General features: G+C 39.2%; 1 non-coding gene and 1 pseudogene across 1 annotated transcript; both read left to right on the top strand.

Moving 5' to 3' along the window:
- Positions 1-17,051: 17,051 nt before the first annotated feature.
- LOC130023088 (U6 spliceosomal RNA) lies at positions 17,052-17,153 on the top strand. Its single transcript, XR_008792409.1, has one exon. It is a non-coding gene; the product is annotated as a U6 spliceosomal RNA (small nuclear RNA).
- A 4,167-nt stretch (positions 17,154-21,320) lies between these two features.
- On the top strand, positions 21,321-22,598 carry LOC130020755 (adenosylhomocysteinase-like; annotated as a pseudogene).
- The last annotated feature ends 316 nt before the right edge of the window (positions 22,599-22,914 follow it).

The raw sequence follows: 22,914 nt of genomic DNA, 5'->3' as shown, positions 1-22,914 counted from the left end.
ATTTGTGACTTACGTAACTTCAGATTTATATTACATACTACAGAAAGTAATTTTAGAACCTAATTGAAAACTCTAATAACCAAAAAGATGTAACATCAGCACAGAAATAGAGATGTTGAAAAACTAAATATTTCTGAGAATCCAGAAATTAAATTTCACTTTGACAGTTAATTGATTGGATAAGGATGACAAGAAAATTCCTCTTTTCAACAATTTATGCTGAGACTACTGAATTTTCACATAAAAGAATGAAGTTGGGCCCCCTACCTCACATATACAAAAGGTGAAACAGATAAAAGAACTATTTGTGTGCTGTAAATTTATAAAAATTTTAAAAAATTAAAAAGCCTATGTGTAACTCTTTGTGAAATTGGATCAAGCTATCATTTCTTCAGTATGGCAGCAAAAGCAGAAACACCAATATAGATAAAATAAATATTGTCAAAATGTAAGATGTGCTTCAAAAGACACCATCAAGAAATTTAAAATGCAACACACAGGACAAATAAAAATAGGTTCACTGGCTGTGCTCAGGACTTCTTTAGGTCATTATGCTAAAGATTTCTTCCTGGCGGTGCTCAGGACACCATATGCAGTGCCTACAACAAAGCCTAAATCAGCCTCGTACAAGGTAAGTGCTATCCCTGCTATTCTATCTCTTCGTTTCAGGAGGGAAAATTTAAGTAGAACTATATTTGATTAGATTTGTACCTAAGATATCTAAATAACTAGTTAAACTCAATAATAGACAAATAATCTAGCTAAAATTAAGTGAAGAATATGAATGGATGCTTTTCAATGAAGCTATACAAATGTCCTATACACACACAAAAAGAATATTCAACATTATCGGCCAAGAGGACAATACAGATCAAAACCACATTGAGATACTACTCTGTAATTGTTGGATTGACTATAGTTAGCAGAGGCAGACCGGGAGAGGAAGAAAATAATATATTCTACAGAGGATATGGAGAAATTGAAACCATTAAGCATTGTTGGTGGGAATATTAAATACCAAAATCACTTTATACCTCAGTTTTATGGATCCTTAGTTTCATGAAGAGTTACCATGAAACTCAGCAAGTACATGCCAAGATATACCAAGAGAAAAAGGAAAAATAGGAAAAGGAGGGGATGCGAGGAGGAAGAAGAGGAAGGGAGGGAGGAGGGAGGGAAGGAGGGAGGGAGGGAGGTAGAGAGAGAGATAAAAGTGAAAAGTATCTTGCATAGAGGCAGGCTGTGGGGGGGGGCAAGGGTTGTATTGGGGTGGGAGGAGTGAAACTGAGAAACTGGTAGTGGGAAATGTACACTGGTGAAAGGATGGGTGTTGACACACTGTGTGACTGAAACTCAATCATGAACAACTTTGCAACTGTGTATCTCATGGTAATTCAATTAAAAGTTTAAAAAATAGTATAAAAGATATGCCAAGAGAAATGAAATGTGTCCACACAAAAACTTGTGCACCAAGACTTATAACAGTATTATTCACAATGGTCAAGAGTTGAAAACAACCCAGACGTCCATTACCTGGATAATAACTTAATAAACAAAATGTTTTATATCTCTGCAATAAAATATTTAGTAATAAAAATAAACATGAATATATGTACTAAAAAGTAGACGAACCTTGCACACAGTATACCACTGATCAACCTCAAAAGTTTATCTATTGTATAATTCCATTTATATAAAATTTCCAGAACAGATAAATAGGGATAGGAAATTTAATAGTGAGCCTCTAGAGTTCATAGTTTAAAAAGGTTGAAACATTATGTCTAAGGTGCATAGTGTCTTTCTAGGGTCATGAATTTTTTATAATCGATTGTGGAGATGAATACACAAATATAGAATGACACTGAAATGAATGTACCGAGAAGCTTGAATTTTATAAATTGTATAGTGACTTGTATCTCTGTAAAAAGCTTCAAAGAGAAACAGAACTATTTATATTAAGAACATTGTTCCAAAATAAAATATATTAAGCATTTTAGATTCAGTCCCTGACTGAAATGAATCCCCAGTTCTATTAAAAACGTATTCTTATGTTGAATTGAGGACTGCTTAGTTCAACGCCTAGTCTTCAGAGTAAAACTACAGTTCCACATATTTCCACTGTTTGTGCAAATAAGCAGCCTTTGCTTCAAATGGATGTTTCTATTAACACTATGCCTAATTATTGAAAATAAACATGTGCAAATAGGAGCTTATGCTGACTGCCTCTCAACCTATCTCTTCCTCCTGCTGGTTCACACTGAGGAGCCTTGGCTTACTGAAGCTTGCCAGGGACCCCAGTTTGTAATAAACATGCCCTGCACTGGCAGTAATAGATGGAGTCCATCCTGAGAATTTCCACTTAAACAAATTTTTTCATCTTTCTGATTACAAAAAGAAAAAACAAGAAAAGTTTCATTCAAAAGAAAAATCTCACGCAATACTGCCTTTTTAAAATAACATTTTATGGTGCCAGGATAAAATAATTATTTTTGCTTTGATAAGGTCGCAAAATTCCAAATCCTGAATCAATGTCCTGGAATTCAGATCATGAGCAAATGAGTTTGTATCTGCATTACAGTGTATTTAAATTTAAAAAAAAATAGCCAAACACGTAATAATTTCAACTAACAGCAGTGACATTTTCTAAGGTGTGGTAAGAGCTTTTCTTCTTTTGTTGTTCTTTTAACTTTGAGTGCATTCATCACCTTCCTGATCAAGAATTTGTGTTGCAATAATTTTTGAGGGGTCTGCACCTTCCCAGCTCTTATAATCTCATTTTCATACTAGGGAGACTAACCATTGAAACCAACTGGAAATTATTCGCACATAGAATAGATAACTGACGGTGATTTCCACAAGCAGACACAGATGTGACTTGGTAACAGAATTTCGGTCAATATTTGGAACCAGAAAATTAATTCATAGACAAAATACAATGTTTCCCTTCAATGATTAGATCCCTCCCACCTTTCGGTGATTCTACAACAAACATGAGAGAATTCACCAAGTTAGAGCATGTAAAGTGATCCTATAAATTAGTAACTATTATACAAAGATTAGTGTGGCAGTAATAAAAGTAATGAATGCTGTATGGTTTGGGAGACATTTTGTCCTCCTGGACCATCACTTATGCAGTTCTGGGGTCATTCCTGCTTGAAGACCTGATGGTTTGACGCCCAGGTCAGATACTGCAGTTCAGCAAGGCTTGGTTAGTGCTGGATTTATATATGTGTATATATATATATTTTCATACTAGAGAGACTAACCATTGAAACCAACTGGAAATTATTCGCACATAGAATAGATAACTGACGGTGATTTCCACAAGCAGACACAGATGTGACTTGGTATATATATATGTGTATATATATATATTTATATATATGGCCCTCCCGTTGATCATCGATTTGCTGGAGCAGGCCCAGTAACGTCTCCATTGGAGACTTTGTTGTTACTGTGTTTGGCATATCGAATACGTCACGGGGAGCTTGCCAGGCTCTGCCGTGCGGGCGAGATACTCTCGGTAGCTTGCTGGGCTCTCCGAGAGGGGTGGAGGAATCGAACTCGGGTCGGCCATCTTGGCTGCATGCAAGGCAAACGCCCTATATACACACACACACATATATACATATATATATATATGCTCTTTGAGACTTACTTGGTATTTATCACCATATAGCTTCATATAAGAGAAAATATAAATAAATTCATTTGGCTTTGGAAAATGTTGGCATATGATAGGCAAGTCTTTTGGCAAATATCTTGACAGTGAATATTGTATGGCTTCTGCTTTGGGGTATCTACATTTTTAAGATCACATAAAGCATGTGTACATTGCCTTGTTACAAGGAAATGTAAAATTGTAGTTATTCCTCTATAGATGACTTCTTGCTTTATTCTAACACAGTAAAGCTATATTACTCTGTTTTTTTGTGACTTTATGTTAAAAAAAATTTTCTGTATCAATGGAAAAAAATAATAGTATAAAATTTGCATAGCCTTTAAGCTCAACACAGGTTCCAGACTCAAAGTACCAAAAATCAGAATTACGATTATCAACTTGACACATAAGCAAGCAACTACTATAATTTCATGATTGGACTTTCACAATCAACTATAAGGCATGTGGCAAGAAGATACTAATATATATAAAAATATGTGAATCTTGGAATTCATAAAAATGTAATAAAAATCCCTTACATTTGTGTTATGGTGATGGCCAACATCACCTGGAATGAGACAATTTATTGCTCTTCACTATCAATTTTACTGTCATCCCATTGTTCATCGATTTCCTCGGGCCGGCACCAGTAAGGTCTCCATTCGTCCTAACACTGAGATTTTAGCAAGTGCCAAACTGGAGGCTCTTTCAGGGTCAGGGAAATAAGACCCATCATTGTTACTGGGTGTTGGCATATCGAATACACCAGACTGCCATGCAGGCAGGATACACTCAATAGCCTGCCTGGTTCTCTAAGAGTGAGAAGTAGAAAATAAGAGGTCGAGCAGCCAGGAATGGATCTTAGCTGTTGATGGGGTCACACAGAACCAGGGGCAGTTGGTCGGTGTAGCTGTCTAGCTACTGAAAGATGAGGGGTCTGGGTGGAGGAGGCTCAGTCCTGATCCGAGCAGGCTTGGAGATTTCAGCCCCGGGTCCCACACACCTGGGTTCCTCTGCCAGTTCTTTCATGCATGAGGCACTTTCTGAGCATGTGGATAGTGGTCTTAAGCATGACTGTGGCTGGGTTCTGGAGGTCTTCATCTTCCAGGGCTCTGCTCGGGTCAGGGAGGGAAACTCAACCTGCCCACCTCCAATTATACTGCTCTTCAATGTAAGTTATTTAACCTAAGTTTCAAATAGAAGTATTACTAGATTAAGACCAAATTCATGTAAAAATTAAACACATAACTTCATAACTTCTATAAAATTTAACATTCAATATTAGATATTGTGATTTTGGGGCTGGAGCGATAGCACAGAGGGTGTTTGCCTTGCACATGGCCAACCCTGGTTTGATTCCTCTGTCCCTCTTGGAGAATCCAGCAAGCTACCAAGAGTATCCCACCTGCATGGCAGATCCTGGCAAGCTCCCTGTGGCATATTTGATATGCCAAAAACAGTAACAAGTCTCACAATGGAGATGTTACTGGTGCCCGCTAGAGCGAATTGATGAACAACGAGAGGACAGTGCTACAGTGCTACAGTGCTATGACTTTTACCATAAGTATCACATGTTCATGTCTTCAAAATTGTGTCAGAAGAAAGCATCTTCAATTTGGTATTAGGGACAATAGGAATTAAAGAGCCCACGATCTACCCAAAATTACAAAACCAATAAGTAATACGCTTCTACCATATTGCCCCTACATTGAAACTGGTAAATGTCCAGAAATACCCTATCCTAATTTTTTTTTAAATATTAAATTAGTTTCAAGGAAATAGGAAATTTACCAAGACTGTATTGGGTTCCCAAGAAGTCCACACTCTTTCTTCTAAAAACAAGATCTCAATTTCAAACTTTTTATCCATGTGCTTTGAAGTAGGTCTTAATTCCACGTTCTAGGGATGGAACAGAAGGGCCCGGGATGAGCCACTTGGAGCTTTGAATTTCCCTGGCTACAGAGATTGCTTCAGGAATAGGCACTTAACTCTAGCCAAGTAAGTCAGAATAAATCGGAACTGATCTCAGGACTTTTTCTTGAGTAACCAAAAAGAGATATTTAAATAGAAAGGACATTTCCCCCTTCTGTTTGGCTGTAACTCAAGGAAGTGTGAGGCCAGAGCAGCTGCTGCCATCTTGTGAGCACATGGATCCTGAAAACGAAGCCAAAACGTGGGAGAAAGCATGGCCAAGCTGGGCAACAGAGAAACGAGCTACTAAATCCAATATGTGAGCTTCCGAATCCAGCCTTGCCTGGATTTAGCCCTTCAAAAAAATAAAACTCTCAATTATTTGAAACAATTGAATCCCTTTCTCAGTGAAAATTATTACCGAGTCTCTTGAGCAAAGAAGTCCCAGTAGGGTAGATGAGAGAACAGTCAACACGTGACCTTGGGGTCCTATACATAAGTCTATGCCCTTATTACAAAAAAGGCAAAATTATCCAAAGAGGAATGATGGAAACACCACCAATCTGCAGTGAACACAATTCCAAGACCATTAAGCAAATGTTTAGTGTGTCAGTTTCCATGCCTCCAGCCAAGCATCTTGAGAAATTTCTGTATTAGTTTATTATGAGCAAAACTGTGGGAAGAGTTGCCTTGGATATATTTCAGCATCTTGGGACAAGAGTGGCATGCTCATGGAATTGTTATTCACTTCAGCTCATTCCACTCCACTATTATCATTTGGAAATGGGTAACGCTATGCAACTAAATACTCTGCCTTAAATTATTCCAAAGTCTGAGTAGTCAGAAACTTAAACATCCATATAGTCAATTGCAACAATTCATTCAGATTTAAAAATCTGAAGATGCGAGGCCAGAGAGATAGTACAGTGGGTAAGGTACTTGCCTTGCACAACTCCAACTTGGGTTTGATTCCCAGCATCCCATATGGTCCCCCAAGCCCCACCAGCAGTGATTCCTGACTGCAGAGCCTGGAGTAACTCTTGAGTATCACTGGGTGTGGCCCCAAAGCAAACAAACAAAAAATCTGAAGATGCCACGGAATAAAATCTAGTCTCATCAAAGTAGCAGAAGCACTGGTATTTGAAGATAAAAGGAGATAAAAGGACCCAGAGATCATTCGCTGATAGAGAACGTGCCTCGCAGGCATGAGACCTTAAATCCAACCCTCCACACCACCCTGCGTATCAAGTGTGATCCTAGTGACACTGCCAGCCAGAATCCTCACAAGTGTACCAACTCCAGAACACTGCAACTAGGTATGTGCACATACTTCTGCGTTGTGGTCAGCATCAAACCAAATGGGACACCTCTAGTGAACACAGTAACAAACATCCTAGTGTCCCACACAATGTATGAGCACCAAAGCCAAGTGTGTACAATCCCCTCCATCACCAAAACAGTAATAACAAAAGAGGATGAAGAGGAAAAATAAGAAATTTTAACGTTTCTTTCTATGTGGATCATTTTCTTTGCCACAGTGCAAAATATGTGTCAAGCAGTGTAATGTGTCTAACTTTCTTACAAGAGAAATTAATAACAGCTGGAAAATTTGTATACATAGAAAGAAATCTTTTTGTCCCCACATTGTAGGGTTTCCCTCTTATTTCCATTCCACTAGCAAGGGAATTAGAGTACTATTTTCATTTTCACATTCCTTGAACATGCTGACTTAAGTTGTTGCTTTAACATCGCATTTTAAACCATCTACTCCTGCTTCTAATCCACATGTGTTGTAAAAATGTTTGTACACAGAATAGGGTTCCGAAGAGAAACAGATTGTGACTTAGCATTACACACAGAGTTTAGCTGGATTTGATGTATAATTAGGGAGAGTATAGATAATAAATCTCCAGACATGTGAGTTCAATAAAAACGAAAACTAGCACACCCATACATTTCGATTTCATCTTATTCCTCTTTTCATTCAATTATAGGACAAAAAATGCAGGCAAATCTCCCTTGATATGTCATGTCAATAAATGATCCACACATACATCTTTCTTGAATTTGTGATTGCTTCTGATGAATGTCCTGCTTGTCAGTAAAAGAAGGGTTAAGTTAAAGAAGCCTTGACCATTTGCCATTGGCTGCAATGAGAGGGGAAAAAGTATCCATCAGTCCTCCTAAAGCTTCTTCCTACTCAACCCTTCCATACCCTTGTTGGAAGCAAAGACTGCTGGTTACCCTGAACAATGAGATGCATAGGGAGAAATAAGGAATAAATTAGAATAGTAGGCCTTACCTCATCTTTATTTCACTGGACACCTTTTTCAAGCTTTTTAAAGACATAAACCAAGACAATTACCATACACTCACCATATACTCACTATATACAAATAGTTTTTATATATAAACGTGTGACTAAAACTACGATTTCAATGTTGGTTCTTACTGCGTATACTCTCATTTTTATCTATTTATTTTTATTTTCGTACTCTGTTAGTGCTCTCATTTTTATTTCTTTTCTCTTATTTTTTGTTGAAAGCCAATCAGATTGGAACCTTCAACCTCTGTTCAGAAGGAGTCGGTCGCAAAGAATGAGACAAAGATATTAGGGGCCAAACAAGCATTGACTGTCCAAGTTGTAGGGATTCCTGGGCAGCCATGGCCTCTCGTAAGCAGATCATTTATTCAAGACCATCACTGCCCTACCCAGGCTCTCAGCATGTGAGCCGGCAGACATTAGGACAGTAACTAAGTACATCAATATACAATAGGTACATGAAGAACAGAGGCCAGGGCATTTCACAAAGCCCATCGGAAGGCAACAGTAAAATATAAAGTCATGACCATCTCCTATTTGATTTCTGTCTAAGCTTCTCCTACATTCAAAAAACCCTACATAGTCTTATTCCATGCTTGCAGCCAGCAGATACTTTTCCATCTATTCTCTTCTTTTCTGCAATTCTCTTCTTTCCTAGGTGCATGTTTGCAAACATCCTAAAGCTTATTTTATTTAAGGGAATGTTCGAACCTGGTTTTTTTTTTTTTAGGGGAAAGATTCCCCATACTTTTTCTCTTTTTAAATTGAGTTGACAGGTTTATAGTACCCATATATTTATGGGTACAGTTTCACATCTCTTCAAATGTATATTATCATAACATACCCCATCCCACCCTACACCACAGCCCATTGGACTGCCTCTATCCTTCACTACTACATTCCACATCTTTTTTAGAACTCTTAGTTTAACAATGATAATCCAAAGGATTATACTGGTTTGATTTTTTCTGTTTCCATGCTTTTACTGTAGATCACGTATGAGTGAAATTATCTGGTATTTGTATTTCTCCTTCTGACTTGTTTCACTTAGGTTGATCCCCTGTTTTCCCCATCTGTGTGGTGATAAATTTTAACTTATAAAATTTATTTTAAAAATGTAATCTTTTTCATAGATGAATAGTATATATAATGCATATATACCCATTATTTTTATTCACTCAACTTTCTAAGCACTTAAGTTATTCTCAGATCTTGGCTATTGTACATAGGACTATAATACACATAGAAATGCATATATCTTTCCCAAGTACTGTTAAACTAAAACAAGAGTAGTGAGAGGTAAAAATTCATTGTGATTTAAATCTGCATTTCGTTGATAATAAATTATAAGCTTTGTTTCCTATGACTCTGGGATATCTGTATTTCTTCTTTGGAAAAGGTTCTATCCAGGATTTCTGCCTATTTACTGAATGAGTTATTCGGTTTATTCCTATTATTGAGTTATTGAGTTATCGGAGTCCTTTAGAAATCTTGGATATCTGGCTTCTTGTCAGAAGTAAGGTGTGCAAGTATTTTCTTCTATTTAGTAGAGTGTCTTTTTAATGATAGTGTTTTTTTCTACACCAAAGTTTTTTAAATTGAAATAATAACATTTACTTTTGGTTTTGCTTCTCCTGCCATTGGCATCAAACTCCTAAAGACATCATGAAGCCAATGTGTTACAGTGTATTGCTTCTATATATTTTATGTTTTTATATATGGCATCTGGGCTGGAGTGATAGCACAGTGGTAGGACGTTTGCCTTGCACCCAGTCGGCCTGGTCAACCTGGGTTCGATTCCTCCACCCCTCTCCGGAGAGCCCAGCAAGCTACCTCAAGTATCTCGCCCTCAGGGCAAAGCCTGGAAAACTACCTGGTGATGTATTCCAAAAACAGTAACAATAAGTCTCACAATGGAAATGTTACTGGGCCCACTTGAACAAATCAATGAACAATGGGAGAACAGAGCTACAGTGCTATGTATGGCATCTAAACCTTTCATTCATTTTTAGTCAATTTTTATTTGTAGTATGAGATGTTCATCTAAACTCCCTCTTTTGCATGTGACTGCCCAATTCTTCCTTATACCATTTGTTGGGAAATTAAACTTTCTCCATTAAGCTCTCGATTATATTCCATTGACCTGCATATATAATTTATATTTTAGCTCTATCATCTTATTTTAGTTTTTTTAAAATACTGATTAGAATCATTGAATTAGTTCTCTGTTTATTCAGTCATGATCTAAAAGATTAAAAAAGAAACCCACTATCTCTAAAGAGGAAAGCAGCTTAAGCTAGAAAGATCTTGAGTGCTGAAAACGCTTAACATCTGGCTTCATTATTGAATATCCATGTGAACTTTGACAAAACACTTAGCTCATTTGCTTAGTTTCTTCTTCCATAGAATGGAGATGATATTCCTACTTTGTAGGATAATTGTGAGAATCAATGAAATGATACGTGAAACCGAAAGTCCACTCTGACACAGGGTAGACTGAAAATAAATACTAATTCCTGTACCACATCTTAAACTTCAAACTATCTGAAAGTAGTAAGTTGAAACACTTCCTTTGAAACCCTTTAAACCCTTTTCCCTCTTCTCCTCAGTCTTTTCAGAAATCCAGAAACAGAAAAGGTGTTTAAATTCTCTAAATGGTTAGAAGTTACTATAGTTAAGAAATTCTTATATTTCAAAACTTTTTCACCAGTTTTTATATTGGAATCCAGAGTTAATAGTTATTTGGAGTACTGAGGCCAAAATTCCAGTAAAAAGTTTTAAATCTTTGAAATAATCCTTTATCCACGGTGCTCTTCTTCTCCAATGTAATTTCTTTATTTTTATTTTTTTTTTATTGAGATACACCGTTACAAAGCTGTATGTGATTGGATTTCAGTCATACAATGATCCAACACCCTTCCCTCCACCAGGGTCTATTTCTGAGAACCAATGACCCAGTTTCCTTCCTGCCATTCCATCAGCACCATACACAGCCTGCCTCTATAGCTCTATGGCAGATGCTCTCTCTCTCTCTCTCTCTCCTCTCTCTCTCTCTCTCCCCTCTCTCCTCTATCTCTCTTTATCCTCTGTATCTCTCTCCTCTCTTCTCTCTCTTTCTCTCTCTCCTCTCTCCCTCTTTCTCCTCCCTCCTCCCCTCCTTCCCTCCGGGGCACTATGGTTCGCGAAATAGATACTGAGAGGTTATCATATTTGTTCCTTTACCTACTTTCAGCATGCAGTTCCTATTCAGAGTGATCATTTCCAATAATCTTTGTTGTATTTCTAACCATGTTCCTCCACTTCCACAAAGCATACCTGATTAAACTCCATTAAGAGGCACTGACAAGGAATGTTTTTTACAAAGGTTTCTTTTATGCTTTTCTCCTCCCAGATTTCCATTCTGCTACTTTATCCCTACGTAATCATGGGAAAGTTCATATTCAAATATTTCTACATACGCTTTTTTGTGTATAAGGTCAAAAAGTATCTGAACTGGAGAGGCCGTATAGGACAGTATAGGAGGTTAGGCAACTTCCTTGTGTGCTGACAGAGTCCCCACCTTGGCTGGAATCCCTAGCAACACATATGGTCCCCAGAGCACCACTAGAAATCACTCCTGAGTCTAGAGTCAAGAACAGCCCTGAGCACCATTAGGTCTGGCCAGAACCCACCCCCCCTCCCCACACACACACACACACACACACACACACACACACACACACACACACCACTCACCTCCTCAAAATAACAAAAAGGTCCTTGAAAGGAAACTATTACATCAAAGGCATATACTACCTGGCATGGAACAAGTACTCTGACAGGTAACAACTTTTATTAATACAGTACCTATCAGTTAGTTTTGAGTTGAAGCATCATCTGCTCAAGGAAATCTTTGCTTTTACTCCTGTTTTTGATCATGCATTACTTCTGAATTTCCTCAAGCTTCTGGGTTCTGAAACTTCTCGCTGTCTTATCACACCATGTTCTGAAAGTTTACCTTTCTGCTGCCTCCCCTACCAGACAGAGACTGCTGCGGGACAAGAATATTTGCTTTACCTGCATGTTCAATGCCTCAATCAGAGTCCCCAGAACAGCAAAATGTTTCAATCAGTTTTTCCTTTTAACTTGTTTGGCAGGAGCCTTGCCTATGAAAGTATTCAGCTGCTATCTCTACTGCACCTTTTGGTACAAAGTATTGTAAAAAGAGAGGGAAAAAAGGAAACTGTGAGAGTAAATATAATTAAAAAATAAAATATTCTGTTCTCTAAGTATAGTATCATAGGGGAAAAGGGAGCTCAGATAGAGAAGGGAGCACCAAATAAAGGGTGTTGGGAGGATCCTCCCAGGATGGGAGAAGCATGCTGAAAGTAGACTAAAGACCAAAAATGATTGCCACCCATTGCCTCTTTTGCAAACCACAGGACCCAAAAGGAGAGAGAGAACAAAAGGGAATGCCCTCCCACAGAGGCAGGGTGCGATGGGGGGTGGGAGGGATACTGGGATCCATGGTGGTGGGAAATGGGCACTGGTGGAGGGATGGGTATTTGATCATTGTATAATCGAAACCCAAGCACAAAAATTTGTAAGTCTACAACTGTACCTCATGGTGTCTCACTAATAAAAATTAAAAAAATAAAAAATAAAAAGAAATAATATTCTGTAATTTCAAAAGCAAAAAATTCTAAAAATTAGGCTTTTTAAAAACTTCCTCTGATTTCTTTAGAACCAGTAAAGTAAGGTATTTTGCTTTCAATGACTTTAATTGGTATTTTCACTCATTTAACAGCAGTTTATTGAGTTCCAACCCACTGTTCTATGTGCTGGAGATAATCAATGAGTAAATAAAGCCTACATCCTAGAAGACTTTGAATTTCAATGTGAAGACAGTAAAATAAAACAAGTATATGTTAAATATAATGAAGCAGTAACACATGCCACGGAGCAGAATAAAGCACAATGAGTGTGCAGACAGTTCAGTTTTCTCTTATTTTAATAAAACTGGAATGTGTTGTGAGATAACGGTTGAGCAGAAAAAAAAAACAAAATGAGGTGAAGGAATGAAAAATATGTTTAGATTTCTTAAACATTTCTACAATCCAATTCTAAAAAAGAAAAATTCCATGGTTGAAAATGATAGGAGAAAATTTTGGTCATCCCAATTAACTGAAGGGAGATCACTTCAGAGGCTTCAGGAGACATAGTGAGCAGAGGTTTCAACTCCAATGCTCATTGGATTTTCAGACCTGGCCTTGCAGGAACATACTGAACTCTCTAACTTATATATCAATGACTCTATGACTCAAGTGTGGTCATATGGCCTATGACCCTTTTATGCCATAGAATTCGTTTATCAATTCAAAAAACTTGAGCTGGGGCCTATAATGACCAGATTATTTGACTTGATTTGACCACTACAAATTTGTGAAAATCCTTTTCATCTGGCTTGAAATATTCTAAAATTGTTGAACCTCTACATGTTTAGTGAACTCTTTTTCCTCTTGCTGAAGACTGATACTGATTTGTGCTTTGCTTTGGAGTCACACCGGACTATTCTCAGGGGCTACCCCTGACTCTGTGCTCAGGGTTTCTTGTAGTGGTACTGTGAAAAGAGATGAAGCTTGGGGGTTAGGCCCAGGCTACTGTGTGCTTTGCATGGGCTCAGAGCACTCAGTATCTCTTAGGTGCCAGACTTCTGCATACAATAATGTCGAGAACATCATGCGACGACTGGAATGGGAAGGAATGGGAGTGAAGATAGATGGTTGGCAACTACACCACCTCCACTTTGCTGATAACATTGTTCTAATAACACCAAACATTTGCCAAGCGGCACAAATGCTGGCCAACTTCGACCATGAGTGTGGAAAGGTCAGACTACAGCTGAATCTTACAAAGACAAAGTTTATGAGAAATGGTCTCGTTCCTGACGCTCCATTCGCTCTCAATGGAACAGCAATCTCTGAATGCAACAGTTATGTGTACCTAGGTCAAGAAGTCAACATGACAAATGACCTGGCACCTGAGTTGTACAGAAGGAAGAGAGCAGCTTGGAACGCCTTCAAGAGCGTCGAAGAAATAGCTAAGAGGACAAAGAACCTCCAGCTCCGGGTACATCTCTTCAATTCCACTGTTCTTCCTGCATTAACATACGTCTCAGAGGCCTGGGCCCTATGCAAACAGGATGAGAACGCTATTCAGGTCTCCCAAAGAGGAATTGAAAGAGCTATGCTTGGAATATCACATTTCACTCAAATGAGAGAAAGAATCAAGAGTTCCGACCTCCATAGACGATCAAGAATTAGGGACGCTGTCTCGTTTGCCAAGGTGTCAAAAATCAGATGGGCTGGTCATGTAATGAGATTTAGAGACGACCGCTGGACTAGAGCTGTTATTGACTGGATTCCGCGGGATTTCAAAGACCATGTGGCCGCCCACCTACCAGATGGTCAGACTTCTTCGTCAAGATTATGAACGATCGGTTTGAGGCTCTTCATGTTCCCAGAGCGAACAGATGCCATTGGGCTACAAAAGCACGCGACAGGGACAAATGGAGACGTTACTGGCACCTGCTCGAGCAAATCGACGACTAACGGGAAGTCAAGTGATCAAGTGGTAGTTAAAAGAATCTTTTTACAATGATATAGACACTTTGTATAGACACAGTTACCTCACCTCAATACCACGAGACCACCCCAGATCCCTTACCATGCCTCTGAGTCACCTTCTGTCCATCTATTCCCCCCTATTAAAGTGTTCTCCATTTGTACTCAGCAACAACAGCTGCATATTTTTTTAAAATATTTCTTATATCCTAAAACCATCATGGCTCCCATCATTGTGAATGATACCTTAGCCTTCTATTTCTCACTCCTCTAACTATTTGGTTGACTCTATTGACTCAAAATATTTTTGGAAAAAAATAGTCTCAAGCTCATATTAGTATAATTTCAAAAAAATTTCAACTAACTCTTTAACTTTTACAAAGATCTCTCCTGGGATGCATTAACTCACAAAGGCAATAGGCAGTTTTCTGACCATGGCCTCCTTTCAAATTTGTTTCTTTCCTATATCCCTCTGTCCAACCAGTTGGTACCCAAGTCTCATACCATGGCCACCCATTCTCTCGATTTTTACCAGTGGTCCCCTTGGAATGTCCTAGAGATGTATAGGGTGCACTCTGTACACTGGCTGAGTAATGCTGTTCTAAGGATTATATCTAGACAGGATCAAGTTACATAGACAAACTCCCTGAAGTAAAGGGAATGAAATTTGAGTGAGAAAAATGGAATCTTTAAATTCTTTCAGATAAGAGTAAAAATAAACTTGTACTGCCCAATTAAGTTTTATTACAAACAAAACAGTACAGAAGAAGGGGGAAAGAATGATGTCAGTTAAATTTACTATCAGTGAAAATGTCTTACTTATAAGTAAAATATGAAGATCTCATTTAATGGATATTTTACCTTATTTTTCTAAAATCTTTGGAAAGCATTTCAATCAGTACCATATCTAACTTTAAAATAGACTTTCAACCTAACGGTAAACAGTATTGATTAGTTATTACTGTAGCTAAGATCTGATAATGCTGCATTGTTAAATCTTTCACATAAACTTAGAAATACATGATAATTCATTTTGTATAACAGGCAATGACATTGACTGCAAATACCTTAAGTGCATATATTTTCTATCAGAGAAGTACAAAATTTCATGAGCAGATTACATTCAAACATTCAGATAATTTCTTAAAAGAGGCTCTTCTACCTTTATTCACATTTACATTCCTATAACGTTTTACCCTGTCAAATTTTTAAATGCCTTAAGAATATACTTTTGTGAAGGATTAAAGTGACAGTAGAATGGGCAAGGTGTTTGTATTGCACACAGAAGACCAGGGTTTTATTCCCCAGCATCTCCTCTGGTGTCCTAAGCACCATCAGGAGTAATTCCTGAATGCAAAGTAAAGAGTAATCCCTGAGCACTGCTGATGTGACCCAAAAGTAAAAAACAAAACAAACAACACAACACAACACACACACATACACACACATATGCTACTGGCGCCCGCTCGAGTAATTCGATGATTAGTGAGATGAGAGTGATACAGTGATACAGATATATGTGTATATATATATATATATATATATATATATATATACACACACATTTAGGTATTGATATGTGTTTTGTTCTTCTGTGATAAGTGATAAGTGATAGTGTCCAAAATTATAAAAACAAAATTATCTTAAGGGCTACAGAAGTAACTTAGTGGTAGAGTTTAAGTCTCATATGTGTGGGTTCAATCCTGGCACAGAAATGAATAAGCCTTAATTATTCCATTGTATCATACAATGCAGCTTCATTCAAGCTGAAACTTTGTTTAATGTTAAAATAATATGCAAGGTCAGTATCATTCCTCTGCTATATTTAGTTATTTGTAATACTGTTTTAATTATTGACTGGCTCATCTGTGATATAATAATAACAACCAGACCAGTATTTCCAAGTTTGTCTGGTCATAAGAATCAGCAGACCACAGTCCAGACCTACTGATTCAGAATTTCCAGGAACAAGAATCAAGAAAACGAGAAACGGCTTCTTGTGTTTCAACATATTTGGGAAATGCTGAACGAAGTCGTTGAGATACTAATTGTAAATAGAGACAGAGAATCGTCATTTAACACATGTGCATAACATACCTGATAAGCCTTTCCTCTGACTCGGAGCCAGACTCAAGAGTAAAAGTAATTGTTAATAACTCTAATACAGTGGCAACAAAAATAAAACATTCTAGTGAATGATACAACTAGTTCCTGTAAATGTCATTTGTTTGGAACTGAACATACTTGGAGGATTTGCTCTGGTAAGATTGAGATTAGGAGAGTACTGACAAACCTAGAGAGAGTTCTTAACATAGAACCAGAGACCATCAAAATATGGTAAGAAGTAGAAATAATATTGTTTTTATTGATTACTTTGCTATTTTATTAATATTCTGTTAAAAGTGAATATGTAGGACCCAGCTAGTGTAATAGAATCTTTAGAACAATAAAAAAATATTATTCAGTAGGATAAAACATTTCTGAAATAGGATTACATATATTTGGACATATATATATGAAATATGTTTGAAGGCAAAAGGAAGCTAAGAATTGCTCACTTTAGCAGTACATACACTAAAATTGGAACCTTACATAGAAGATTAACTGGCCCTTGCGGAAGGATGGCATGCGAATTTGTGAAGTGCTCCATAATTTTTAGACACAGGTGAAGAGATTGGTGTTGGGACGATACATGCCTACAACTCAATCATAAATATCTTTGTAGCTTTGTAAACGAAAAAATGCAGAGCTGGAGCAATAGCACAGAGGATAGGGCATTTGCCTTGCATGCGGCCGACCCGAGTTCAATTCCCAGTATCCCATATGATCCCCTGAGCACCATCAGGAGCAATTCCTGAGTGCATGAGCCAGGAGTAACCCCTGTGCATCTCTGGGTGTGACCCAAAAAGCAAAAAAAAAAAAATTTAAAGAAGAAAAAATGCAATTGATTTTTGTGTATTGACCTTGTACCCAGCTCTACTTGTTTATTGTTTCTAGGAGGGTTTTTTTTTTTTTGTGGACTTTTTAGGGTCTTCTATGTATATTATCATGTTATTGGCAAATAGTGATAGTCTGAGTTCTTTTTCAATTTGGATCTCTCAAAGGAGCATTTAATGATCTTATACCACTGGCAAATGCAACAAAGTTAAAAAAAAAAAAAAAAGCAAATGGGACTACATAAAGTTAAAGAGCTTCTTTTTGGTAAAAAAAGAAAAACAGGTTAAAACCAAAAGACAGCTAACTGAATGGGAAAAAAAATATTTTCAACACATCAGATGAAGGTTTGATAGTCAGGATATTCAAAATATTCACAAAGATCAATAACAAGAAATTTAAAAACCCTATCAACAAATTGGAAACGGAAGTTAATAGACACTTCTCAGAGGAAGACAGGTGGATGGCCAGGAGGCACATGAAAATATGTTCAACATCACTTATCTTCAGAGAAATCCAAATCAAGAGAACAATGAGATACCATCTCATACCCATGATAATGGCACATATCAAAGACAGTAGGAATCATCTGTGTTGTCAGGGATGCAGTGAAAAGGGAACTCTTTTCCACTGCTGGTGGGAATGTTGTCTGGTACAATCCCTGTGGGAAACAGTATGGAGAGATCTCAGTAAACTTAGAACTGAACTGTCATATGACCAAGCAAATCCACTTTTGCTTATCTATCCCGAGGACATAAAACCACTCTCTCAAAAAAGACATATTCACACCATTATTCATTGCTGTACTCAGGTCAACAGCTGTAGCACCGTAGCACTGTGCTCCTATTGTTCATAGATTTGCTCGAGTGGGCACCAGTAACGTCTCCATTGTGAGACTTATTGTTACTGTTTTTGACATATCGAATATGTCATGGCTAGCTTGCAGGGCTTTGCTGGGTGGGCAGGATACTCTTGGTAGCTTGCCGGCCTCTCCAAGAGGGGCAGAAGAATCGAACCCAGGTCAGCTGAGTGCAAGGCAAAACCCGCTACCCACTGTGTTATCATTCCAGTTCAATAGCTAAGATATGAAATCAATCTAGGGTCCAACAACAGACGAATGGTTTATGAAGATGTGATATACACAATGAAACGAAGAGTTCATGCATTTGTTACAATATAGCTGGAACTGGAAGATATCATGTTGAGTGAAGTAAGCCAGAAGAAAGACAAATGCAAGGTGATCTCACTTAATCTGTGGAATACAGAATACTGGATGAGGTAAGGTAAAGGTAAAGGCCCTCCCGTTGATCGTCGATTTGCTTGAGCGGGCCCAGTAACATCTCCATTGGAGACTTTGTTGTTACTGTGTCTGGCATATCCAATACTCTCGGTAGCTTGCCGGGCTCTCCGAGAGGGGCGGAGGAATCGAACTCGGGTCAGCCATGTTGGCCGCTTGTAAGGCGAACACCCTACCCGCTGTGCTATCGCTCCAGCCCTACTGGATGAGGAAATGTAGTAAAAGGCAGACGCTTAGATCATTCTCAGCTCCAGTGTTTAGACAAGAGACAGACAGAGAAGGAAAGAAACCAAGAGGGGAAGAAGAGAACAAGAAGGAACGGACGAACAGGCATCAGGGCTTCTGTTATACCAGTGAAATAAGTGAGAGGTATCCCAATACACAGATTCAACAGAAATGAAAACATGAGATTTAAGCTGCAACCGTGAAACTCTGTAATGTGCCTGTCAAGTTGATGGGCAGAGGTGAAGTGGGGCCAGGGATGGGGAGGGAATCTGGGAATACGGGTGGAGTTGACATTGGTGTAGGGATTGGTGCTGAAGAGGTATGTCTAAAACTCAGCTATCAGCAACTTTGTAAATCATGGCTCTTAAGTTTTTTTTTAAAGAGTAGGAAAGAAAGAGAAGAAGAAAGCCAATAAGGTAGTGATAGCTTGACATCTCAGAGGGGAAGAAACATAGGAAGAAACATGAGTCTAATATGAAGCATCCAGTGGGAGATTTTCTCATTCTCAGTTAGAAATTGATAGTTGATAAACTGAACAAAATATCTTGTTGCCTATTTCTGAGAATAGTATAATTGGACTCCAGGGGAGGTCACCAATTTCAAAGACCATAGTTTTCAGTTGAACACTAAAAATATTATACATAAGGAATACAGGAAGACCAATCCTATTCCTCAACTTTAAACTATAGAATAAGGCTATAATATTAAAAACACTGTGATACTGGGATGAGAGCAAACACTTATTTAGATGAATGAAATAGAAATGAAAATATAAATAATCCTTCAGATACATGAACAATTAATGTATGTCAAAAAATCAAGAACACAAAATTCAGTCAGAAAATCTGTTCAATGAATAGTGCTGATGACATTAGACATTCACATGCAAAAGAATGAAATTGGACGACTCTCTTAAAACATGCACCAAAGTTCATTTAAAATAAATCAAAGACTGAGATGTTGACAATGACCTGAAGACATTGAAGAAAACATAAGCAATATACTTACTAGATTTAGAGGTGTTGTCAATGGTTGAACTGGATTGACAAGGAACACAAAAAGAAAAATTAACAATGGGACAAAGAGATTTGCACTATGAAAGATGTGTCATTAAAATAAACAAAAAGACATCCTATGAACCAGGAGAAAATATTCACAACCATACAATTCACAAATGTATCTGAAATATGTACATAAAGCACTTAGAAAATCAATTACAACAACAAAACCATTAGCCCTACCTAAGAAAACAGTAGGGAGAAAAGTTGAATGGAGACTTCTTCAAAGTTGACCAACCAATACATGAAAAAATGTTCACCATAGGGGACTGGAATGATAGTACAGTGGGTAGGTATTTGCCTTGCACACAGCTGACCTGGGTTTGCTTCCCAGCATCCCATATGGTCCCCCGAGCACCGCCAGGAATAATTTCTGAGTGCAGAGTCAGGAGTAACTTCTGAGCATCACTGGGTATGATCCACAAAGCCAAAAGAGAGAGAGAGAGAGAGAGAGAGAGAGAGAGAGAGAGAGAGAAATGTTCACCATAACTGATTATCAGGGAAAGGCAAATCAAACTTACAGTGTCATATTATCTGAAACCAGTGATAATAGATTATCAGAAAGTCCAGAAGCATCAAATGCTAGTGGGAAGGTGGAGGAAAACAACTTTCATTCATGACTGGTCATAGTGTAAAGCAATTAGTGATTTAGCCTCTATGGATTAAAGTATGACAACTTCTCAAAAACTTAGAACTACCAAGCATCAAATTAATATAAGGCGATTAATTTTAAAAGCTATGTGCACACCCATGTTCACTGCCATTCTCATTCCAATAGCCAACATCATTTAACCACCCAAGAGCCTAACAACAGACGAGTGCGTAAAGACGCTGAGGGGTATGGATGTGCTGGAAGTCTCAGCTATCAGAAAAGCTGAAATACTGCTCTTTATTTCTCTTCCAGTCACTTGACATCAATCTCCACATCAAAGTGGCCAATGTTACATACAGCTGGCATCATCCTGCATCTGCTCAAAGTGTTGGCCCAGGATGATGTCCAAGCAGCCTGTGGTGGTCACAAAAATATTGCCCTCCTTGCAGGCCTCATCCATGGTGGTTACCTCATAGCCTTCCTACAGGGCATTGAGGGGGTCAATCTTGGTGATGATGACTCAGGCGCTGAAACCCCACAGGGCCTGTGTGCAGCTCTTGCCCACGGATGGAAATGAAGGAGGATATCTTGCAAAGAAGAATAAATAAGGCCCTGCCCCGCGCCATTCGCCCTGTTCCTGTCCTTACTCCTAAGCCAGGCCTCCTTCACCTGCGTCCGCTGCTGCATGCGGAAGTTCTACCAGCATGCCGGAAAAAACTGCCCTACAAAGTTGCTGACATCAGCATGGCTTCCTGGGGATGCAAGGCCCTGGACATCGCGGAGAATGAGATGCCCAGCTTGATGCGCATGCGAGAGATATACTCTGCCTCCAAGCCGCAGAACGGAGCCCGCATCATTGGCTGCTTTCACGTGACAGTGGAGACTGCTATCCTCATGGAGACCCTCGTTGCCCTGGGCACCCAGGTACAATGGTCCAGATGCCACATCTTCTCCACCCAGGATCACGCAGCAGCTGCTATTGCCAAAGCTGGCATTCCTGTATACGCCTGGAAGGGGGAAATGGATGAGGAGTACCTGTGGTGCATCGAACAAACCCTGTAGTTCAAGGAGGGGCCGCTCAACATGATTCTGGACAATGGTGGCAACCTCACCAATCTCATCCACAACAAGTACCCTCAGCTCCTGTCTGGCATCCGGGACATCTCTGAGGAGACCACCATTGATGTCCACAACCTGTATAAGATGAATGTCAATGGCATCCTGAAGGTGCCCGCCATCAATGTCAATGACTGGGTCACCAAGAACAAATTTGACAACCTCTATAGCTGCCGGGAGCTGCTCATTGATGGCATCAAGCGGGCCATAGATGTGATGATTGCAGGCAAGGTGGCAGTGGTGTTAGGCTACAGGGACATGGGCAAGAGCTGCGCACAGGCCCTGTGGGGTTTCAGCGCCTGAGTCATCATCACCAAGATTGACCCCCTCAATGCCCTGTAGGAAGGCTATGAGGTAACCACCATGGATGAGGCCTGCAAGGAGGGCAATATTTTTGTGACCACCACAGGCTGCTTGGACATCATCCTGGGACAACACTTTGAGCAGATGCAGGATGATGCCAGCTGTATGTAACATTGGCCACTTTGATGTGGAGATTGATGTCAAGTGACTGGAAGAGAACTGCATGCAGAGGGTCAACATCAAACCCCAGGTGGACCGCTATGTGCTCAAGAATGGGCACCGCATCATCCTGCTGGCTGAGGGCCGACTGGTCAACCTGCGCTGTGCTATGCTGAGAGCCAGCTTCATGATGAACAACTCCTTCACCAACCAGGTGCTGGCACAGATGGAGTTCTGGACCCATGAAGAAAAGAACCCTGTAGGAGTCGACTTCCTGCCTAAGAAGCTGGATGAAGCAATGGCTGAGCTCATCTGGGCAAGTTGAATGTGAAGCTGACCAAGCTGACCAAGAAAGAGTCCCAGTACCTCAGCATGCCCCACAATGGCCTCTTAAAGCCCGGTCATTACCACTATTGAAAGCCAGGCCCATTGTAGGCCCATTCAGCCGACAATACCCAGGTCCTTGCCCAGGTCCCTCCTCTCCCCAAGAGCAAAAATGGCACCCACTTTGGTCATGTCTCCCTGTGGCTGGTCACCCCGTGTTTGGCCTCTGCTACATCCCTCATACCATTTCTAGTGTGTCAGGGGGAAATAAGAAGCCCTTCTCAAGCCCTGATCACGATGAGTGTACTAGAAAGACACCCAGAGGGGGCCATGAGCTCAGGGGTCTTGGGACTACTCACTTGGTCAGTCCTTCCTTAGACCGGAAGTTGGCAAGTTTGGTTACAGAGCC

Source organism: Sorex fumeus, unplaced genomic scaffold (genome assembly GCF_029834395.1).
Source record: "Sorex fumeus unplaced genomic scaffold, SorFum_2.1 ptg000002l, whole genome shotgun sequence".
NCBI classification, from domain to species: domain Eukaryota; kingdom Metazoa; phylum Chordata; class Mammalia; order Eulipotyphla; family Soricidae; genus Sorex; species Sorex fumeus.
This window is presented reverse-complemented; position numbering and strand designations above follow the sequence as displayed.